The sequence below is a fragment of the Zalophus californianus genome, chromosome 8 (genome assembly GCF_009762305.2).
Source record: "Zalophus californianus isolate mZalCal1 chromosome 8, mZalCal1.pri.v2, whole genome shotgun sequence".
In the NCBI taxonomy this organism is placed as follows: domain Eukaryota; kingdom Metazoa; phylum Chordata; class Mammalia; order Carnivora; family Otariidae; genus Zalophus; species Zalophus californianus.
In genome coordinates this window covers 24,938,250-24,949,685 of record NC_045602.1, presented here as the reverse complement: position 1 = coordinate 24,949,685, position 11,436 = coordinate 24,938,250, and the positions used below count along the sequence as shown (strand labels likewise).

The 11,436-nt window shown below is 47.9% G+C and overlaps 2 long non-coding RNA genes across 2 annotated transcripts; one reads left to right on the top strand and one right to left on the bottom strand.

The window, feature by feature from the left end:
• The first annotated feature begins 2,914 nt into the window (after positions 1-2,914).
• Positions 2,915-9,922, top strand: LOC113937067. Its single transcript, XR_003524479.1, has 3 exons — positions 2,915-3,045; positions 6,257-6,354; positions 9,790-9,922. It is a non-coding gene; the product is annotated as an uncharacterized LOC113937067 (long non-coding RNA).
• Positions 2,956-9,796, bottom strand: LOC113937066. The gene is made up of 3 exons (XR_003524478.1): positions 9,521-9,796; positions 3,705-3,873; positions 2,956-3,054 (listed from the first exon to the last, which is right to left on the bottom strand). It is a non-coding gene; the product is annotated as an uncharacterized LOC113937066 (long non-coding RNA).
• Positions 9,923-11,436: the final 1,514 nt, after the last annotated feature.

Sequence of the window (11,436 nt, the reverse complement as noted above, 5' to 3'; positions counted from 1 at the left end):
GAAGTTAAAGCATAATCACTGAGGTAGGAAAGGCTGTCTTCCCAAATCCTTCAAGGTCCCCCTTTGTGGCAGCAGAAATCCTAAGAACGAAGAAGCCAGGTTCTGTGCTATGGGCTTCATGCATTATCTAATTCATTCCTCATCACAACCCTTCCCTGACAAGGAGGACATTTGAGAAGTAATTTGCTCAAGGTCACACAGCCAGAAGGTAGTGAAACTGGGATTCAGATCTAGGTCTGAGCCTCTTTTTTTTTTTTTTTTTTTATTTGAGAGCGAGAATGAGAGAGAGAGAGAGAGAGAGAGAGCACGAGAGGGGGGAGGGTCAGAGGGAGAAGCAGACTCCCTGCTGAGCAGGGAGCCCCATGCGGGACTCGATCCCGGGACTCCAGGATCATGACCTGAGCCAAAGGCAGCCGCTTAACCAACTGAGCCACCCAGGCGCCCTAGGTCTGAGCTTCTTAATCATGGTGCCATTATCTTAGTCACATTATTATTTCATAAGTAGAGTAGACTTTTCTTCTCAGTTCGATAGCACCCCTCCTGTTCCCATCTTGTAAACATATAACAGAATTATAACTAAAATCAATCAAGGCAAATAATTTCTAACACACAATGAATATTTTAAGGGCCATCTGAAATCTCAATAAAATTCCATAGCCTATTAAACCGTTTTAGCAATTTATAATCATGGCCTATAGAGAATGTCAGAATTAATATTCTGCCCTCTTATTATTTCAGTCATCGAAGACATCTTATGTGATAATTGGCTCTTAGCAGCCACAGTCTAATTTATTTATGAATACCTTGTATTTATATTTCATGGATATTGTTTTAATTATTAAATCACTACATCTTAGAAAGAAATGTAATTTTGTTATAGGGCAAATGTTCTTCATGTCAACGTTTGTAATGCCATTTTAAAAGTATATAAGGATAACAAGATTGCCAAGGTTTCAAAGACAAAATTTGTTGCATTTTGCTGGAAACCATTTTGTCAGAAAATAAATACTACAATGCAGAACTACCCAGAGATCTAAAGCAATTGTGCGGATAAAAGAACAAAACCCACCTGCTAATGCACTTGAACCTGTAGTGTCCAGAGTTAATATCCTAATTCAGAGAGGCAGACTGACTTGAAGTAGATAGAAATAAGGCATTGCAGAGTTGACAGAACATGGCTGTGGGGTTGGTAGCAGGGTCCTGGCGTCAAATCCCAGCTCTGCCATTTTCTATCTTTATGACCTGGGGTAAGTTACTGAACCCACTCTCAACATCTGTTTCCCATTTTAAAAGTGGGATCAACAATATCCACCACATGATGGAGTTGTAGTGGGAACAGAACTGGGTATGATTTGCAGAGTACAGTGCAAAATGCAAACGTAAATACAAATCCTTTGCTCAAGAGTGGTTAAACATTTCAAGACAACAACAACAGAGCAGTAAAGCAAGTGTGGGGTCCTTCTGAGAGTGGGGCCCTCTGAACTGCCGGGGGTCCTCTGCCCATAAAGCCAGCCACAGGTAAGAATCACGTGAAATGGCACATGCCAACCGTGTCCCACTTGGGAGGTGCCTGAAGAATAGTAGCTATTTGGGTTTGGGCTGTTTGCCACCTGATTTTTACACAGCATGGAAAAGAAATCTAATAGTCACTTTTGTTTTAAAGATGGGTACCGGCCACGCCTCACAGAATACACTGGTAGCTACCTAGCGCTGAAAGAGTTCAAAGTCACAACAGTCCAGGCAGTGGGGGGCACAGAACCCAGGAGAGTGATACCAACCCCCAGGCCAGGGTGCCTTCCCACCCCTGCACTTTAGACATCTGTCAATTGTTAGAAGAGGAATAGAGAATGCGGGATTCTGTTTCCAAGTCAAGGTCTTGAAACCATAAAGCTAATCTCATTGGGTTTTGCACTACATTGAATTAAAGTCCTAATTCTAATTTCACCAAATAGGGTTACCGAGAGAACAGGAAGTGAAGCTTCCTAACTGAGTTCCACCGTCCAGAGGGAGTCCAGAGAGAACAGAAAATCAATTTCCTGACTGTGGAGAAGCGGGTAAGCGAGTCCAACCTGTTGGAAGTAGCTTGTTTCTTTGTGAGGAAGTAAAGACATTTCTGGCAGAGACTTTTCATGTTGAGGGGGGCCATATGGTTCTCGTAGAGTTTTCTACACATTCTCCTTTGGGCATCCTCTTCATCGTGGACTGATGGAGCCTCTGGTGATTTTCTTAGTTCTTACCTCCTGCAGGTGAGAACGCCCCCACTAGACTGCAGATGGGAAAGCTGAGTGTCCCTGAGGTGGAGGTATTCTTCCATCTCATCCAAATCTTCCACAGAGTTCCTTTATGGAGTTTTGTTTTGTCTTGTTTTGAATGTATCAGCACCCGGCTTCTCCTCCAGGCCCCTGGTGATCCTCATGGCTCCCCACTCTCTCCCCTAGGCCACATGGGACCACCCCAGCTCCTCAGGGGTCTCAGTACACTTCTCATTTTATTCACTGCTGAGTATTTCTAGCTGACTAACACCTTAGACATGTTCACAGTGGCCACACACCTCCTCCAGCTGGTAGACACAGGTCTCCACTTCACTCCATGTGCGATGAAGGTGGGAGACAGCAACGTGGGTTGTTTTCTTAAGTACTTGTCCACAGGGACTATTCCTGGCTTACTTTAGACTCCTCCACAGCGTGGTGCCCAGAACCTTATGTGAGGTAGGCATTCAATCATTCTTTGTTGAATGACTATATTCCTATGACATCATTTCTTTATTCTATTTAGTTTGATCATGCTGTTGAGACCAAAGGCCCCTTGAAGCATTTGTTTATAGAAATATTTATCGAGGGCCTGCCATGTGACAGGAAAATTTCAAAAACACAAGGAATGAGCACAGTTAACTTTATCAAATACTAACACATACAGTAACAACGTGGTGAGTCTGGAGAAGGAAACTGACCCGCCGGGCAGACGAGAGCTGGTGCAGTCATTGCCACGATAGATCCTCCCAGGGACTGGAGTTTACCTCACTGCTAGGACCGAGGTCTGGAAAAGGTGAGGGTCCTGGTGCAACACACAGGATGGAGAAGATCAGCTATGGGGTATTTTAAGACCAGAACTGCAGAATCAGACTATTAGACTCGTCACCTGGGGGCTTCCCCAGACAAGCTATAACCTTGTGTCCGGGTTCATTCAGGCTGCTATCACAACAATATTATATTCCTCACCATTCTGGAGGATGGGAAGTCCAAGATGGAGGCACTGGTGGATGTGGTACTTAAGCACACCACATCAGAGAGAAAATGTGCCTTCCCTGCATTTCTCTAATCCCCTGGAGTGTGGTCCTGCCTCCTCTCCAGTTCTCCTGGCCAAGGAAGCAGGTACCAAAGATCATTCCTGGGGCCAGGGGTCAATCAACTTGCAGTGCGTTGATCTTTACCTTCTCACCCCATCAGAGGACCTCTCCCCACCCACCCCTACCCTGGCCTCATTTGTCAACAAGGAATCAGGCGAAGTGTCCGGGATGTGTTCTATCCCTTGGCTCCCTCCCCGCCAAAGCCCTGCTTTTCCTGAGCCAGAAGGGGTAAGACGACCCAGCAGGCCTAGGATACCCTGAGTGTCTGGCTCGGAGGAGATGGGTGCCAGCAGGCTCTCCATTCTTCCTGGAGAACACAGAAGCAGAGCAGGGAGGTGGACTCAGCCATCTTGCTCACCTCCCAGCGGGAACTGTGGCCCCGCGCAAGGACTCCAGATGCCTCCAGTGTGCTGTGTGGCTGGCTGTCTGGTCGTTAGGTGTGCTCCCCCAGTTGACAGGGTCTGACAGGGTCTCACTCTTTGAGGCCAGACCTGGGTGTGCTCCTATGTGCCGAGAGGTCCCAAAGCCTGAGGCACGAGATGGGAAAGGTCAATGGCCCTCCTGCAGCAACACCCTCACCTGCTGACCTTGAGGCAATCGCCCGGGTATGTGGGCTGCGGTCACCAGGACAGCAGAGGGAGCAAGCCATCACTTGGGTCAGGCTCCCTTTCTTCTCAGTGGCAAAGAGGTCATTTGGAAGAGGCCTAGAAACCCTTCCCTAAACGGTGGCTCAGAACCACAGCACCCTGACCGGGGGCTCTGCTTTAAGCCCCAGAACAGGAAAGCCACTGAGGAGTTGTAGCCACACCTGCCTGGAAACTTGCTCTAAAGCAGTGACGCGGGACTCTGAGCCACTTGCTGGGCTTCCTGGCCACAGGGGGAAGGGGACCGCTCTGAGCCGATATTGAGACTGGCTATTCCCCTGGGACCACCTTCAGCTCTGCCCACGAGAAGCAGGGTGGCCCAGTCTGGCCTTTCCTTTGACCCAACCCGGATGTGCCCAGGGCTGGAGGGAGGAAAAAGCCTGGCGTGGCGAGACCAGAAAATGGTCCGATGGCGCCCCCTGCTGTTCGCATGCTAGACCGTATGGATTTGCAATGGAAACGCCAATCTGTTCTCACTTGGAAGACACTTTTTTTGTTTGTTTGTTTGTTTGAAAGCACGGTGTTAGGTAACTGTTGCTGTGTAACAAATGTGTGGCTTACAACAAACAACTTATTATCTCCCCCCGTTTCTAGGGGTCAGGAATTTGGTTTGGCTGGGCAGCTATGGCTCCAGGGCCCCCAGGAGGCTGCCATCAGATGCTAGCCAGTCTTGCAGCCCTCTCCCGGTTTGACAGGCACTGGGAACTCCGCTGCTGAGGTGGTAGACTCTCTCAGTTGGCAGGGTGGCGCTAGCTGTTGGCAGGAGACCTCAGCACCTCTCCACAGGGGCCTTTCTATTGGGCCTCATGGCATGGCAGCTGACTTCCCCCAGAGCAAATGACTCAAGAAGCTGAAGTGGGAGCTGCAATGGCTTTTCGGACTTGGTCTTGCAAGGCACGTGGTCACTTGCACTGCATTCATGCTAATTCACACGAGCTGTGATTTGTGATTCGGTGTAGGGGGACACTACACAAGGACATGCATTCCAGATGGTGAGGCTCCCTGGGGACCATCTTGGAAGCTGGATACAATAAGTACCTACCATGTGCTAGGCGGTATATAAATAATATATAACAACAACAACCAGGGCATACAGTAGCAATTATTTCATGCTAAGTACTTTCCCTGAATTAGCTCATTAATCTTCACCACAACCTGACAAGTTTGGTCCTTCTGTTACCCATTGGAGAGAGGAGGAAATTAGGGCTTGGGGAGGTTAGGTACCGAGGTCACACAGCCAGTAAGTGGTTGACTGAGCATTCGAGACTTTGGTCTGTGTTCACTATGCTGGAATGCCTCCCTGGGCATTTAGAACCAACAACCAAGCAGGTGGGCACAGAGAGCTCAAATAACATGGTCAAGGTTACTGAATCAGCAAATGGCAGAGCCAGGGTTTGAATAGAGGCCTGACTCCAGAGCCCATGCTCTGTCCAGCCCACTGCATTGCTCTGGAATGGGGGAGAGGGACACAAAGGAGAGAAGAACACGAAGAACAGGGTAACTAGCCCATCTAGGGCCTATGTGCCTATCAGAAAGGCTGCTCCCTTTTGGGCAGCTATAGTTCTGCAGATGCTTCTGGCCTTGGCAAGCTCTCCCCACTTTCTTCCTGGTCAGGGCAACATCTGAGTGTGGCAACCCTGGGGCAGGAAGGGAACAGGCAGACAAATGGGAGAGATGTGGTTATAGTGTACGAGGGTGGATGTAGGGGGCTAGAAAAAGAGGGGAGAAAAAATAGAGAAAAGAAAGAGAGAACAAAATTAGGAGATGAAGAAAGAGGGGAAAAGAAATGGCAAAGAAAAACCAGACCAAGTATATGGGGTCTGTTGAGTGCTCCTAGGCAGGTGCTCGGGACCTTCTCTACGAGTAACTGGGAGCTCCAGCATGACTAGCTGGGGAAGTAGAAGATCAAGTGTGTGGGGGCCTCGGACTCCAGTTCACCAGCTCCCCCCCATCTCCTTCCCCAGCTCCATCACTAGTTGGAGGAATGGGGAGTAGAAAGGACACTCCAGCATGAAGCTGGCCTGAGGAAACCCTAGTTTCCAGTAAAATGGGGTGGCAGCAGGGTGAGTAGCCTCCCGGGAGAGCCAGAGAGACCCAATCCAGATGCTAATGGTTAGAGTATCAGAGAGCAGATTGACAGATTGACTACCTAGAGAGAAAACTAGACGGTATCAAACAAAACGGATTGTTTAATTGGCAGGTTCAGCTTTGTTAGTGGCCATTGATCAGTTAACGTCTGCTTGCCTTTGTGTTTGAATTTGTCAAGGATGACTTCCACACCAGGACATGGAGTCGGAACCCACCCGCGTTGCTGATCATTTCAAGTTTAAAGGTTAGGAGAGTCGGAGGCAGAAAGTCATGCATGTGAGTCCTAGTTTTAGCAGCAGATGTAGAGGGGGGATTCCCGCCCCCTCCCCAATAGCCTCAGGTGCCCCCTCAGTCAAGCTTCACTTGGGCTGCCTCTCCTAAAAGTTTGGCAGCCTTCTAGAGGCCACTCCCTGGCAGGAGGCTGAAGCAGAAAAAGCGCTTTTGTTCCTGCCTCTAGCCTCTTCCCACTCCAAAAAGAGCTCACAGTTGCCAATTGGTTTTCCAAAAAACAGATGTTTATTTTTTTTTAAAGATTTTATTTATTTACTTATTTGAGAGAGAGAGAGAGCGTGCATGAGCAGGGGGAGAGGCAGAGGGAGAGAGAGAAGCAGGCTCCCGGCTGAGCAGGGCGCCCCACTGGATCCCAGGACCCGGGATCATGACTGGGGCCGAAGGCAGACGATTAACGACTGAGCCACCCAGGCGTCCCTGAAAGAATAGATGTTTATTTCACCTTCTGCTTATACTCTTCCAGGGCTTTTCATCCACTTACAGCATAAAATTTAAATTCCTGAGGACGGCAAGTTGGATCTTTCATAGTCTGCCTGCTCGCTACCTTTTTAGTTTGATCTTCGAGCAGGTCCTGTGTACTTAGTTACCTTTGGGCTTTTGTTTATGCTGTTACTTTTTATTAAAAGTTCTCCCCCCCACCACCCCGGGGCGCCTGGGTAGCTCAGTGGTGGAGCGTCTGCCTTAGGCTGAGGTCGTGATGTGGTTGGCTCCCTGCTCAGCAGGGAGCCTGCTTCTCCCTCTCCCTCTGCCTGCCACTCCCTCTGCTTGTGTGGTCAAATAAATAAATAAAATCTTTTTAAAAAAAGTTCTTATCCCTCTCTCTGCATGATACTCTCCTTTTCAAACTTCAACCTAATTATCCAACCACCCTTCCAACCATCCAACCATCCTGCACCCTGAAATTCTACTTCAGTGCTTCCCAATCTTGTCCGCATACTGGATCACCTGGGGATGATTTGAAAAACATCCTGATGCCCCGTGTCCCACCTTCAGAGACTGTGACTTCACTGATCTGGAATGTGGCCTGGGCTTGAATTTTTCAAATATCCCCGGGTGATTATAATGTGCAGACCCAGTTCCGGGACCACCGCCCCACCCTGTACCACATACTGTAATAGCCCTTGAGGATTTAGAGATAAAAGTTGGTTTATACTAGATATTTAGTGTAGAAGGAGAAATACATCAATAAATACGTATTTGCCCAACAACGTATGCAAGTGTTATGAAAGACATAAGGCACGATATTCTTGGGAAGGTGCAGGAAGTACACGTAACCCCCACTGGTGAGGTTGAGGGATGGGTGGCCAGAGCTGCTGAGTCTTCAAGGACAAGAAGGGGTGTTCCAGCCAAAGATGGGGGTGGGTACCATACTCAGAGGGAAAGCGGAGCACAGCACAGTGAGCTAGAGAGGGCGCGGGTCACCTTCAGGGGTGGACAAAAACTTAGTGTGACTACAGCTTTGGGGTAGTTAGGCTGCAGAGGCAGACAAGGCCATGAAGGGAGCAGGAAGTGCAGAGTCAACAAAAGGGGTGTCAGGGATGTGACCTAGTCACACTTAGTAGCTGTGAATGCCCAGGAGGTAGGGCAGTTGGTGGACTGGGAGGGGAGACGATAGGAACCAGTAGGGAGGTCTTTCCTTCTTCAGGGCAGTCTCCTCTCCTACATCTTCTCTACCTGCACACTGCATCTCACATCAGGCCCCTGTCTTTGTGCCCCTGGCCCAGAGCGAGGTGCCTGGTGGAGAACGAACACTCATACCTCACCCCACATGGTCCAGTAGGAAAAGCTCAGACTCCAGAGTCAGACCGCCTTGATTCAAGACCTAGTTCTACTCCTTACAAATGGTGTGATATTGAGGAAGTCAGCCACATTCTCCAGTCTTACTTTTCTCCATTATCAAATGGAGAAAATGCCAAACTCATAAGGTTATTTTGAGAATTAGAAAAAATGTATGGGGTTCTTATAGTTCCCAGAACGGCAGCTTCAGCATCACCTGGGAATGTTAGAAATGCCCAAGACCCACCGACCCAGGAACTCTGGTGCACAATCGGTACCCAGTGTCAGAGCCCTGCTGATTCTAACGCACGCTGAAGTTTGAGAAACACTGGTGTGTGGAAACGGCTTCACCCCTGGGCTTGCTTTTCTGGAAACCTACTCCTGGAAAGTGGAAAAACCCACTCCGCCAACCAGCTCTGGCCTCTGTCCCAGCCCCTCCTTTTGCAATTCTCCCCGAGTTGGTCACTGCAGATGTGAGGCTCCAGGAGGCCAGGCTCTGAAATCAGGAGGTCTTGGGGGCTGGTGGCGGGGGCCCGGCACTATACCAGCTGCGCGTGCCTGTGTACATACGTGCATGCACAGATTTTTGATCTCTAAGTAAAACTGTGTGACCTTGACCTCTGAGAATGCATGTTTCCTTGTCTGTAAATGGGAATGATAGTACTTAAAGGCTAGTCCTTTCCACATGTGAACTCATTTTATCCTCACAACAGCCCCACGAAGCTAGGACTATTATCACCACCATTTTAGAGATGAGGGAGTCAAGGCACAGAAAGCCTAAGTAACCTGGCTAAGGGCACCCAGCTGTAAGTATTAGAGCTGGGCTTCAGGCACAGGCCCTTTGGCTCAAAGTCCAGGCTCTTAACCAGTCTGCCTGCCAAGGCTGCTTAGAAAACGTTAATGCGCCGGCCTTTAGCCTGCTCCCCTTGGGCTCTCTGTTGTGTTGAAACACCTCACCCTGAACACAGTTTCTCTGCGACTTACAATGAGAATTTGGCTTAGTCATTTCACCTCTCCCGACCTTAGTTTCCAAATGTTTAAAATGTATGGTTGGGCTAGATTAGGGATGTGAGCTGGAGCCCCGAGGCCCCAGAGAATAAGCTGTGTTTGTCTCTTGATCTGAGTCGAAAGTGACGGTCTGGAAATGGTATGTGCTCTGGCTCTCCACTCTGCAGCCCCCCACCCTCCGCGGTCTCACACAGGCCCACAGGCTTCCCTTAATGAACTCTCCAGCATCCAAAGGCACTTGAGTGTGAGATCACTCATCGGAAAATGCCTAAATCTGAGGGCCTGCGAATTTACAGCCCCAGCACCGCCCCCCACAAGCCCCCCTTCCCCCCCAGTCCCTGCTCCTCCAACTTAAAGAACACTTTACCTGGGATGTTTCTTGTGCAGAGAAGGCCCTGAGCCTTGGCGTACACCTTTATGGATGTCCTGTACTTGGTATGGCTGCCAGGTGTGAGCCTTGTCCTCTCTCATTGCCACATGCCCTGGAAATGCTGATTTATATTTGCTTCTGGAAGGGAGACAGATGAAGCTTGTTTTAGAATGGAAGGTTAATCCAATTTCAGACTCCATCACACTTACAGAGATGATTTCTGTTATTTTCATTTAATCTGGAATGTTCTGTCTGTTCAAACTTAGAAACCAATCAATTGCTGGAAGAAGGAAGGCCCTTCACGAGCTTCTGCACTCCTGTGTTGGATACCTTTCATTTCCCACAGCAGGGATACATTCAGTATGGATAAAGTAGCTTGGAGCATTTTTACTGGACTTTGCAAAAGTCCTTCATCTGGCTGCCAGGAAGTGGGCGCCAGGTGTTCCCAACTGTTAGCATATCGTCTTACAGGGAATAGGTGCTCAAACATTGCCCAGTGGATACATGAACGCTCACACACTTTCTAGCAACTGGAGGGGATGCGAAATAACTCACTGAATGTCACTCAATTTATGGGAATGTATTTTATTTTTAGAATACTGTATGGCTTAATAAAGAATTTTCACACACATTCTCCATAAATTATTTTCCATATTTTAAAGTTGAGGAAACAAGGCTTCAGGAGGTTAACTAACTGCAAAGTCACACTGTGGCGTTCAGCTTTCTAGGACTCGCGTTACCCTTTTCAAAAAAAATCTAATATTAAAAAATAATTGTTGAAAAACTATTGCTTAAAGCTGTGGAAGCTAAAGCTTTAGATACTAAAACAGAAAGAAAATCACCTATCACAAAAACTGGAAACAGTACCTAATCTTTATAATCTTTGTAGTTTCCAAGCATGTTCTCACATCTGATTTCCTTTGGCCCCCTGCAACAACTCTCCCCCGTCGGAGTAAAATCCTCTCTCATTGGGTGAGCCGACCCTAAGAGACTGCCCTGATGATCTTTCCAAAAGACATGTCAGACTGACAGTTAAGAACAAAACTTGCATACTCGTGCCATCTACTGGTGCTTTTCTGGTAGCATGCGTTCCAGCGGACGTTATATTAAAAAAACATTTTTCTGCAGTGTAAACTTCAGGGCCACTCAGATGTTTTACTCATTATTCGTCAAGTCCTTGAAAATACTGCCGCCTCTCAATCATTGAGACCCGTTTTCGAAGGAGCCTACTTTAAAACAGGACTCAGGATTTACTCAGGAAAGGGTTTGAAAAGCTTGGATTCCTTTTGGCATTTTGGCAGGTTTTAGAAATGCCTCTGAGTACCTTCCAATTGGCTTGGAACCTGGGGGAAGGGAGATGGCTTAGCTAGGAAAAGAGAACACTCACAGAATCTTCATGTGGTCACAGTAACGCCTCCACTTTGCCCGGTGTTTTCTAGGAGGGCTACAGGTAGAGTTGGTTAGCTGAGAAGGTAGTGTGGCCAGGTGCTGACAGCTCACTCCATGGGACCTCAACAGTTGGTGGAAGTGAAATTCTGGGAACAGCTGAAGCCCACCCTCCTGACCCAGGGGCACACCAGGTGGGATCTCCCAACTGCACCAGTCCCTGAAAACTTCTGGCCAATCCTCAGGAACATAAATACCTCCTTTTCCAAAGCTGGGCTTTGCTCTCGGTATGTTTTTTAAAATTATTAGATGGAATTGGTTTTTGTACTTGGCATTAAATCCAGGGACAAGAGATGACTTGTTCATCGTTAGGGCAAATCCACAGAGGACTGAAATGAGATGATTTGATATATAAAACCATTTTTCTCATAATCTTTGGACTCTTTAAAAATTGGACTAACTCCATTAGAGCACTAGCGTGAAATAGGCTAAGACAAACACAGGAGAAAGAAAATTAGGTTTGTAAA